General features: G+C 40.7%; 1 pseudogene; it reads left to right on the forward strand.

The window, feature by feature from the left end:
* Window positions 1-516: 516 nt before the first annotated feature.
* Window positions 517-11,649, forward strand: LOC100425305 (nucleophosmin-like; annotated as a pseudogene).
* Window positions 11,650-12,019: the final 370 nt, after the last annotated feature.

The following is a 12,019-nucleotide window of genomic DNA, read 5'->3' on the forward strand; positions in this document are numbered from 1 at the left end:
TATTTTAAGCCCACTCTTGAGACATGCTACTCAGAAAAAAAGATGCATTTCGAAATATTATTGCTCATTGACAATAAGCCTGGTCACCCAAGAGTTCCGATGGAGATGTACAAGGAGAAGAATGTTCTTTTCATGCCCACTAGCACAACATCCATTCTGCAGCTCATGGATCAAGAAATAATTTCAATTTTCAAGTCTTATTATTTAAGAAATAAATTTTGTTAGGCTATAGCTGCCATAGATAATGATTCTTCTGATGAACCCGGGCAAAGTAAATGCAAATCTTCTGGAAAGGATTCACCATTCTTGATGCCATTAAGAACATTTGTGATTCATGAGAGCTTAGAATATCAACATTAACAGGAGTTTGGAAAACGTTGTTTTCAACCTCATGAATGACTGTGAGGAACTTAAGACTTCATTGGAGGAAGTGACTTCATATGTGGAAATAGCAAGATAACTGGAATTAGAAGTGGATCCTGAAGATCTAACTGAACTACTGTAAACTCATTTTAAAACCTGAATGTGGACATGAGTCCCCTATGGCTCCAGAGCTATCTTTTTGGTTGTAAAGTGAGGGTCAACCACGATTATCACTTTAAGGTGGATAATGATGAAAATGAGCACCAGCTATCTTTAATAAAGGTCAGTTTAGGGGCTGGTGCAAAGGATGAATTGCACATTTTTGAAGCAGAGGCAATGAATTATGAAGGCAGTCCAGTTAAAGTGACACTGTCACTTTGAAAATGTCTATACAGCCAATGGTTTCCTTTGGGGGCTTTGAAATCACACCAACAGTGGTCTTATGGCTGAAGTGTGATTCAGGGCCAGTGCATATTAGTGGACAACACTTAGGAGTAAGATGCGGAGTCAGAAGATGAAGAGGAGGAGGAGGATGTGAAACTCTTAAGCATATCTGGAAAGCAGTCTGCCCCTGGAGGTGGTAGCAAGTTTCCACAGAAAAAAGTAAAACTTGCTGCTGATGCAAATGATGATGATGATGAAGATGATGATGATGATTTTGATGATAAGGAAACTGAAGAAAAAGTGCCAGTGAAGAAATCTATATGAGATACTCCAACCAAAAATGCACAGAAGTTAAATCAGAATGGAAAGGACTCAAAACCATCATCAACACCAAGATCAAAAGGAAAAGAATCCTTCAAAAAACAGAAAAAAACTCCTAAAACACCAAAAGGGCCTAGTTCTGTAGAAGACATTAAAGCAAAAATATGGGTCCCCATTCCAAGATGGCTGAATAGGAATAGCTCTGGTCTGCAGCTCCCAGCGGGATCAATGCAGAAGATGGTGATTTCTGCGTTTTCAACTGAGGTACCTGGTTCATCTCATTGGGACTGGTTAGACAGTGGGTGCAGCCCACAGAGGGTGAATGAAAGCAGGACGAGGCATTGCCTCACTCAGGAAGTGCAAGGGGTCAGGGGATTTCCCTTTCCTAGCTGAGGGAAGCCGTGACAGACTGTACCTGGAAAATCGGGACACTCCCGCCCAAATACTGTGCTTTTCCAATGGTCTTAGCAAATGGCACACCAGGAGATTATATCCCATGCCTGGCTCAGTGAGTCCCACACCCATGGAGCCTTGCTCACTGCTAGCACAGCATTCTGAAATTGGCCTGTGAGTCAGCAGCCTGGCAGGGGGAGGGGCATCCACCATTGCTGAGGCTTGGGTAGGTAGACAAAGTGGCCAGGGAAGCTGGTACTGGGCAGAGCCCACCACAGCTCTGCAAGGCCTGCTGCCTCTGTAGAGCCCATCCCTGGGGGCAAGGCATAGCTGAACAAAAGGCAGCAGAAACTTCTGCAGACTTAAATGTCCCTATCTGACAGCTCTGAAGAGAGCAGTGGTTCTCCCAGCATGGTGTTTGAGCTCTGAGAATGGACAGACTGCCTCCTGAAGTGGGTCCCTGACCCCCATGTAGCCTAACTGGGAGACACCTCCCTGTAGGGGCCAACTGACACCTCATACAGGAGGGTGCCCCTCTGGGATGAAGCTTCCAGGGGAAGGATCAGGCAGCAATAATTGCTGTTCTGCAATATGCTGTTCCACAGCCTCCACTGGTGATACCCAGGCAAACAGGGTCTGGAGTGGACCCCCAGCAAACTCCAACAGACCTGCAGCTGAGGGACCTGACTCTTAGAAGGAAAACTAACAAACAGAAAGGAATAGCATCAACATCAACAGAAAAGACTTCCACATCAAAACCCCATCTGTAGGTCACCAGCATCAAAGACCAAAGGTAGATAAAACCACAAAGATGGGGAGAAACCAGAGCAGAAAAGCTGAAAATTCTACAAACCAGAGCACCTCTTCTCCAAAGGATCACAGCTCCTCACCAGCAACAGAAAAAGGCTGGGTGGAGAATGACTTTGATGAGCTGACAGAAGTAGGTTTCAGAAGGTCGGCAATAACAAACTTCTCTGAGCTAAAGGAGGATATTCAGAGCCATTGGAAGGAAGCTAAAAACATTGAAAAAAGATTAGACAAATGGCTAACTAGAATAAACAGTGTAGAGAAGACCTTAAAAGACCTGATGGAGCTGAAAACCATGGCACAAGAACTACATGATGCATGCAAAAGCTTCAATAGCCAGTTTGATCAAGTGGAAGAAAGGGTATCAGTGATTGAAGATCAATTTAATGAAATTAAGTGAGAGGAGAAGTTTAGAGAAAAAAGAGTAAAAAGAAATGAACAAAGCCTCCAAGAAACGTGGGACTATGTGAAAAGGCCAAATCTATGTTTGATCGGTGTTTCTGAAAGTGATGGGGAGAATGGAACCAAGTTGGAAAACACTCTTCAGGGTATTATCCAGGAGAACTTCCCCAACCTAGCAAGGCAAGCCAACATTCAAATTCAGGAAATACAAAGAATACCACAAAGATACTCCTCTAGAAGAGCAACCCCAAGACACAAAATTGTCAGATTCACCAAGGTTGAAATGAAGGAAAAAGTGTTAAGCACAGCCAGAGAGAAAGGTTGGGTTACCCACAAATGGAAGCCCATCAGACTAACAGTAGATCTCTTGGCAGAAACTCTACAAGCCAGAAGAGAGTGGGGGCCAATATTCAACATTGGTAAAAAAAAGAATTTTCAACCCAGAATTTCATATCCAGCCAAACTAAGTTTCATAAATGAAGGAGAAATAAATTCCTTTATGGAAAAGCAAATGCTGAGAGATTTTGTCACCACCAGGCCTGCCTTACAAGAGCTCCTGAAAGAAGCACTAAAGATAGAAAGGAACAACCAGGACCAGCGACTGCAAAAACATGCCAAATTGTAAAGACCATCCTTGTTAGCAAGAAACTGCATCAACTAACAGGCAAAATAACCAGCTAACATCATAATGACAGGATCAGATTCACACATAAGAGTATTAACCTTAAATGTAAATGGGCTAAATGCTCCCATTAAAAGACACAGACTGGCAAACTGGATAAAGAGTCAAGACCTGTTAGTGTGCAGTATTCAGGAGACCCATCTCATGAGCAGAGACACACATAGGCTCAAAATAAAGGGATGGAGGAAGATCTACCAAGCAAATGGAAAGCAAAAAAAAAAAGCAGGGGTTGCAATCCTAGTCTCTGGTAAAACAGACTTTAAACCAACAAAGGTCAAAAGAGACAAAGAAGGCTGTTACGTAATGGTAAAGGGATCAATTCAACAAGAAGAGCTAACTATCCTAAATACATATGCACTCAATACAGGAGCACAGAGATTCATAAAGCAAGTTCTTAGAGACCTACAAAGAGACTTAGACTCCCACACAATAATAATGGGAGACTTTAACACCCCACTGTCAACATTAGACAGATCAATGAGACAGAAGGTTAACAAGGATATGCAGGACTTGAACTCAGCTCTGTACCAAGCATACCTCATAGACATCTACAGAACTCTCCACCCCAAATCAAGAGAATATACATTCTTCTCAACACCACATTGCACTTATTCCAAAATTGACCACATAGTTGGAAGTAAAGCACTTCTCAGCAAATGTAAAAGAATAGAAATCACAACAAACTGTCTCTCAAACCACAGTGCAATCAAATTAGAACTTAGGATTAAGAAACTCACTCAAAACTGCACAACTAAATGGGAAATGAACAACCTGCTCCTGAATGACTACTGGGTAAATAACAAAATGAAGGCAGAAATAAAGATATTCTTTGAAACCAATGAGAACAAAGACACAACGTACCATAATCTCTGGGACACATTTAAAGCAGTGTGTAGAGGGAAATTTATAGCACTAAAAGCCAACAAGAGAAAGCAGGAAAAATCTAAAATCAATACCCTAACATCACAATTAAAAGAACTAGAGAAACAAGAGCAAACAAATTCAAAAGCTAGCAGAAGGCAAGAAATAACTAAGATCAGAGCAGAACTGAAGGAGATAGAGACACAAAAAATCCTTCAAAAAATCAATGAATCCAGGAGCTGATTTACTGAAAAGATCAACAAAATTGATAGACTGCTAGCAAGACTAATAAAGAAGAAAAGAGAGAAGAATCAAATAGATACAATAAAAAATGATAAAGGGGATACCACCACTTATCCCACAGAAATACAAACTACCATCAGAGAATACTATAAACACCTTTATGCAAATAAACTGGAAAATCTAGAAGAAGTGGATAAATTCCTGGACACATACACCCTCCCAAGACTAAACCAGGAAGAAGTTGAACCTCTGAATAGACCAATAACAGGCTCTGAAATTGAGGCAATAATTAATAGCCTACCAACCAAAAAAAGTCTAGGACTGGACGGATTCACAGCTGAATTCTACCAGAGGAGTTGATACCATTTCTTCTGAAACTATTCCAATCAATAGAAAAAGAGAGAATCCTCCCTAACTCATTTTATGAGTCCAGCGTCATCCTGATACCAAAGCCTGGCAGAGACACAACAAAAAAAAGAGAGCTTTAGACCAATATCCCTGATCAACATTGGTGCAAAAATCCTCAATAAAACACTGGCAAACCGAATCCAGCAGCACATCAAAAAGCTTATCCAACATGATCAAGTCAGCTTCATCCCTGGGATGCAAGGCTGGTTCAACATACTCAAATCTGTAAACATAATCCACCACATAAAGAGAACCAAGGACAAAAACCACATGATTATCTCAATAGATGCAGAAAAGGCCTTTGACAAAATTCAACAGCTCTTCATGCTAAAAATTCTCAATAAACTAGGTATTGATGTAACATATCTCAAAATAATAAGAGCTATTTATGACAAACCCACAGCCAATATCATACTGAATGGGCAAAAACTGGAAGCACTCCCTTTGAAAACTGGCACAAGACAGGGATGCCCTCTCTCACCACTCCTGTTCAAGATGGTGTTGGACGTTCTGGCCAGGGCAATCAGGCAAGAGAAAGAAATAAAGGGTATTCATTTAGGAAAAGAGGAAGTCAAATTGTCCCTGTTTGCAGATGACATGATTGCATATTTAGAAAACCCCATTATCTCAGCCCAAAATCTCCTTAAGCTGATAAGCAACTTCAGCAATATCTCAGGATACAAAATCAATATGCAAAAATCACAAGCATTCCTATACACCAATAAGAGACAGCAAGCCAAGTCATGAGTGAACTCCCATTCACAATTGCTTCAAAGAGAATAAAATACCTAGGAATCCAACTTACAAGGGATGTGAAGGACCTCTTCAAGGAGAAACACAAACCACTGCTCAATGAAATAAAAGAGGACACAAACAAATGGAAGAACATTCCATGCTCATGGATAGGAAGAATCAATATAGTGAAAATGGCCATACTGCCCAAGGTAATTTATAGATTCAATGACATCCCCATCAAGCTACCAATGACTTTCTTCACAGAATTGGAAAAACCTACTTTAAAGTTCATATGGAACCAAAAAGTACCCACATTGCCAAGACAATTCTAAGCAAAAAGAACAAAGCTGGAGGCATCACACTACCTGACTTCAAACTATGCTACAAGGCTACAGTAACAAAAACAGCATGGTATTGGTACCAAAACAGAGAGATAGACCAATGGAACAGAACGGAGCCCTCAGAAATAACATCACACAGCTACAACCATCTTTGACAAACCTGACAAAAACAAGCAATGGGAAAGGATTCCCCCATTTAATAAATGGTGCTGAGAAAACTGGCTAGCCATAGGTACAAAGCTGAAACTGGATCCCTTCCTTGCTCCTTATACAAAAATTAATTCAAGATTGATTAAAGACTGCCAAGACCAGCTAGGCTGGGGAGACCCTAACCCAGTGGCACTAGAGGAATTAAAGACACACACATAGAAATATAGAGGTGTGGAGTGGGAAATCAGGGGTCCCACAGCCTTCAGAGCTGAGAGCCTCGAACAGAGATTTACCCATGTATTTATTAACAGTAAACCCATGATAAGCATTGTTTGTATAGATTATAGATTAACTAAAAGTATTCCTTACAGGAAACAAAGGGATAGGCCAAAATAAAGGGATGGGTTTGGCTAGTTATCTGCAGCAGCAGCATGTCCTTAAGGCACAGATTGCTCATGCTATTGTTTGTGGTTTAAGAATGCCTTTAAGCGATTTTCTGCCCTGGTTGGGTCAAGTGTTCCTTGCCCTCATTCTGGTAAACCCACAACCTTCCAGCTTGGGTGTCATAACCATCATGAACATGTCAGAGAGCTGCAGAGATTTTGTTTATGGCCAGTTTTGGGGCCAGTTTATGGCCAGATTTTGAGGGGGTCTGTTCCCAACATGTCCCCCTTCTTTGATTTGCAAAGCGATAAAAGAAAAGGCAACTTTGTCACGGTGAGCTACTTCTTGCAGGAGTCAGGATCCACATCTGCAGACTATACAAAGACAAACAACACAGATTAAAAGCACAATTATTATTGAAACCACAGAGCTTCCAAGTGTTTCTATCCATTTTAATGGATTACTAGCTGCTAATCTGTCTGCAGCTTCCTCAAGCACTCCAGTTCCTGGCATTAATGTCAGGTGTTCCTGGGATGTTTTAAATATTTGTTCTTTAATTTTGCAATATCCAAAAACAAGCTTGTAGAGTGTCCTTCTAGATGCTTTTTTATTCTTTCCCAAATTTGGTCTTATTAAGAGTTATTAACAGTTTCCACAAATCCTTACGTTTAGCTCCTATGAAGGGTCATATCATTTGAGGCTGAGGTGCCACTATACTGCCATGGTTCCAGATAATAGGAACTTTTGCCGTACTTATTATTTCTACCATCTGACCATTTTGTTCAGACCAGCTGAACCTAGTGTGGCCATGGCAGGCAGACTAAGAGGTGCAATTCAAGCTAAACATCCCCTTAGGGGTCCAATCAATAATGATTCCATAGGAATCATTGAGCAGCACCTCTGCCTGTTCTGCAATGCAATCTTCCTAAAGAAGTATGTTCATTTTTTCTAACTGGGTCCAATCCTGTTTACAAACAGGTTTTTGAGGGCAGTATACCTCAATTATAGGAGCAGATTTATTATGACAAATACTGAGATCGGAAAGCATGTGTAACTGTGTCATAGGGTGATTACAGCCCGGGATTGTTGCCAGCCAAGATTGATAAATATGCCCAATAAGTATAATTCTTCTCTGTGTCAGCCCTTGTTGAAGGAATACTCACTGCAGTGGTGATCATCGCTATCATAGCTACCATTAAATTACTCATTGTGACTGGTTGTCCTGCTTTCCCTAGGTTTTCTTCCGCCATCAGTGACAGCATCTTGATCTGTCCCCAGGTGGGTGGCTGTGTTCAACAAGTGTTGCTTGTGACAGTTGGGTCAATCTCGACATGGCTGCAACTGAGGGGTCCTCGGAATCCTCCTGGAATCTCTTCCTCAGCATTTGGCTCATGATAAGGTTTCAGGTGTCTTGATGGTATCCAAATCACCTGTTGATTCAGTCCTGGAAAAACACAAGCATAACCTCTACCCCAAGTTATTATTTTACCTATTTCCTAACTTTTTGTCATTGGATCTTTCCACCAAATCAGTTGTTCTGCTTCTGTCTTTGCAGTTGGTTTCTGTAGATACTGTTCAGCTGCTGATAACATCTGGCCTTTGGGCAGGCTTGAAAAATTTAAAGTTAATAATGCTAGATTCAATTGTGTATCTGCTGTCCCATAATCCCTGCTTCTCCCCTTTTTTTGTTTTTGTTGCCAGTTATTCATCTGTATGAAATGACAACTGAGCATTTTTAATTAACTGTGTGGAATGAACCACGTATGAAGAATCAGAAATCACATTAATAGGCATATTAAAAGCAGTCAATAGTTCAATTACAGCTACAAGCTCCGCTTTTCAACTGAAGTAGAGGGCGTCTGGAGAACTTTATCTTTTGATCCAGAATAAGAAGCTTTACCATTACTAGACCCATCTGTGAAACAATGAAAATGCTTAGCAGGCTGCAGGTTGTTTACTGCAGGAATTGTAAGTGCAAACCATTCTCAGTCTTGATCAGCTAAAGGGATAGTAAAGAAACAGTCTTTTACATCTATGACTAGTAAAGGCCAATTTTTTGGAATTATAGCAGGAGAAGGCAATCCTGGCTGTAATGCTCCCACAGGTTGTATAACTGAATTGATGATTCTTAAGTCAGTTAACATTCTCCATTTACCTGACTTTTTCTTAATTACGAAAACTGGAGGATTCCAAGGGGAAAATGTTGGAGCTACATGCCCATTTTCTAATTGTTCTGTAACTAATTCCTCTAAAGCCTTCAGTTTCTCTTTACTTAGCGGCCATTGTTCTATCCAAATTGGCTTATCTGTTAACCATTTTAAAGGTATAGATTCTGGAGACTTAACAATGGCCACCATCAAAAATGATATCCTAAACCTTGGCATGAACTTTGTCTCTCCCCTTGAAGCAGTTCCTTTAAACCTTGCAAATTTTTTCCTAGTCCCATACCAGGGACATACCCCATTTCATGCATCATATGTTGACTTTGAGGGCTATATAATTGTTCTGGAATTAGAACTTGTGCTCCCCATTGTTGTAATAAATCTCTCCCCCATAAATTTATAGTTACAGATGTTATAATTGGTTGAATAGTCCCAGGTTGTCTATTGGGCCCTTCACAATGCAAAATATAACTACTTTGATATACTTCAGGGGCTTTACCAACTCCAACTATGTTAAATTGAGTGGGTTGAATTGGCCATGTGGACAGCCAGTGTAGTAGAGAAATGACTTAAATGTCCACTCCTGTATCTACCAAACCTTTAAATTTCTTTCCCTGAATAGTTATTTCACAGGTAGGATGTTTATCAGTAATTTGATTCACCCAATAAGCTGCTTTACCTTGTTTATTTGTGCTTCCAAATCTTCCTGTTCATTTAATTTCACTTTTCCCCTTTCCCACATATGACACAATCAGGAGTTGTGCTGTGCGCTTTCCTGGCTCTGCTTTCCAGGGAACAGAAATAGACATAACAATGTCAATTTCCCAACTGTAATCTGAATCAATGACTCCTGTATGTATCTGTACCCCTTTTACGTTTAAACTAGACCTTCCTGGAAGTAATACTATCATCCCTGCTGGCAAGGGTCCACAGATTCCTGTTGGTGTTGGGAACAGGCCCCCCAAAATCTGCTCATAAACTGACCCCAAAACTGGCCATAAACAAAATCTCTGCAGCATTGTGACATGTTCATGATGGCCGTAACGCCCGCTGAAGGGTTGTGGGTTTACCAGAATGAGGGCAAGGAACACCTGCACCGCCCAGGGTGGAAAACCACTTAAAGGCATTCTTAAGCCACAAACAATAGCATGAGCGATCTGTGCCTTAAGGACATGCTCCTGCTGCAGTTAACTAGCCCAACCTATTCCTTTAATTTGGCCCATCCCTTCATTTCCTATAAGGGATACTTCTAGTTGATTTAATATCTAGAGAAACAATGCTAATGACTGGCTTGCTGTTAATAAATACATGGGTAAATCTCTGTTTGGGGCTTTCAGCTCTGAAGGCTGTGAGACCCCTGATTTCCCACTTCACACCTCTATATTTCTGTGTGTGTCTCTTTAATTCCTCTAGCGCCACTGGGTTAGGGTCTCCCTGACCAAGCTAGACTCGGCATGTTGGGACCTTTTGCGGGAGTTCCCCAGGCAGAAGGCTCACAGCTTTTGTGCAGCATAAATTTACTGCAGCACTACCGGCTGTGGTGGGCGACAGATATCGTACAGGGGTGAAGGAATCGCCTGAGCCGGAAATGCCCCAGTTTGGAATGGGGCCTGACACAGGCCCCTCATGGCATTTCCCGAAATTGGGATCCCTTCTTTATCAAACTTAGAGTGACACTGGTTAGCCCAATGTTTTCCTTTTTTACATATTGGACATATTTCAGACTCAGCAGTTTTCTTTTCTCCCCTATCTGGCAGCCTGACTCTCTGATTTTTTCCACATTCTTTTTTAGTATGAATAGCTTGTTTAAATTCTTTGAGTAATTTAAAAGGAAAAGGCTCAAATGTAGCTCTAATAGTTCCCTGTTGATCTTGGGGGTGTACCCTAACAGGGAACTGACAAGCCTCTAAATCACCCTCTCGTCTAGCTTGCTGAATTCCTGCCTTCTTCAAAAGAAGACATTTATGCAGCCAATAGACACATGAAACAATGCTCATCATCACTGCTCATCAGAGAAATGTATATCAAAACCACAATGAGATACCATCTCACACCAGTTAGAATGGTAATCATTAAAAAGTCAGGAAACAACAGATGCTGGAGAGGTTGTGGAGAAATAGGAACGCTTTTACACTGTTAGTGGGAGTGTAAACTAGTTCAACCATTGTGGGAGACAGTGTGGTGATTCTTCAAGGATCTAGAACTAGAAATACCATTTGACCCAGTGATCCCATTACTGGGTATATACCCAAAAGATTAGAAATCATGCTATTATAAAGACACATGCACACGTATGTTTATTGTGGCACTATTCACAATAGCAAAGACTTGGAACCAACCAAATGTCCATCAATGATAGACTGGATTAAGAAAATGTGGCACATATACACCGTGGAATACTATGCAGCCATAAAAAGGATGAGTTCATGTCCTTTGCAGGGACATGGAGGAAGCTGGAAACCATCATTCTGAGCAAACAATCACAAGGACAGAAAACCAAACACTGTATGTTCTCACTCATAGGTGGGAATTGAGCAATGAGAACACTTGGACAAAGGGTGGGGGAACATCACACACGGGGGCCTGTTGTCGGATGGGGGGGATAGCATTCAGAGAAATACCTAATGTAAATGGCAAGTTAATGGGTGCAGCAAACCAACATGGCACATGTGTACCTATGTAACAAACCTGCACATTGTGCACATGTACCTTAGAACTTAAAGTATAATAATAAAAAAAAAAGCAAAAATGCAAGCAGGTATAGAAAAAGGTGGTTCTCTTCCCAAAGTGGAAGCCAAGCTCATCAATTATGTGAAGAATTGCTTCTGGATGACTGACCAGGACGTTATTTAAGATCTCTGGCAGTGGAGGAAGCCTCTTTAAGAAAATAGTTTAAACAATTTGTTAAAAAATTTTCACCTTATTTCATTTCTGTGACAGTTGATATCTGACTATCCTTTTTATAATGTAAAGTGAAAACACTCCCTCCTGTGTTTGATAACTGTTGTCCAGATTCCATTGCCAAGAATGTGTTGTCCAAAATGCCTGTTCAGTTTTTAAAGATGGAACTCCACCCTTTGCTTGGTTTTAAGGATACTTCATCCATTCAGGTTTTTTTTTTTTTTTTTTTTAATACTGAGTTTTATTTCACGTGTATATTTTTGTCTCCCCACCATTTCCATATCTGACCAATGCTATTCTATATCCTATCATAACATTCCATACATACTTAAAACCACCACCCTGATCAGTCAGCAACCATCAACATCAGTGCAAAACTCATCAGCAAAAAGATTACAACTTGCTGAAGACTCAGACAATCATTAGCATTTTTAGCGATAAAGTATTTTAAATTAAGTTAAGGTATATACATTGATGTTTTC

Source organism: Macaca mulatta, chromosome 1 (assembly GCF_049350105.2).
Source record: "Macaca mulatta isolate MMU2019108-1 chromosome 1, T2T-MMU8v2.0, whole genome shotgun sequence".
NCBI lineage: Eukaryota > Metazoa > Chordata > Mammalia > Primates > Cercopithecidae > Macaca > Macaca mulatta.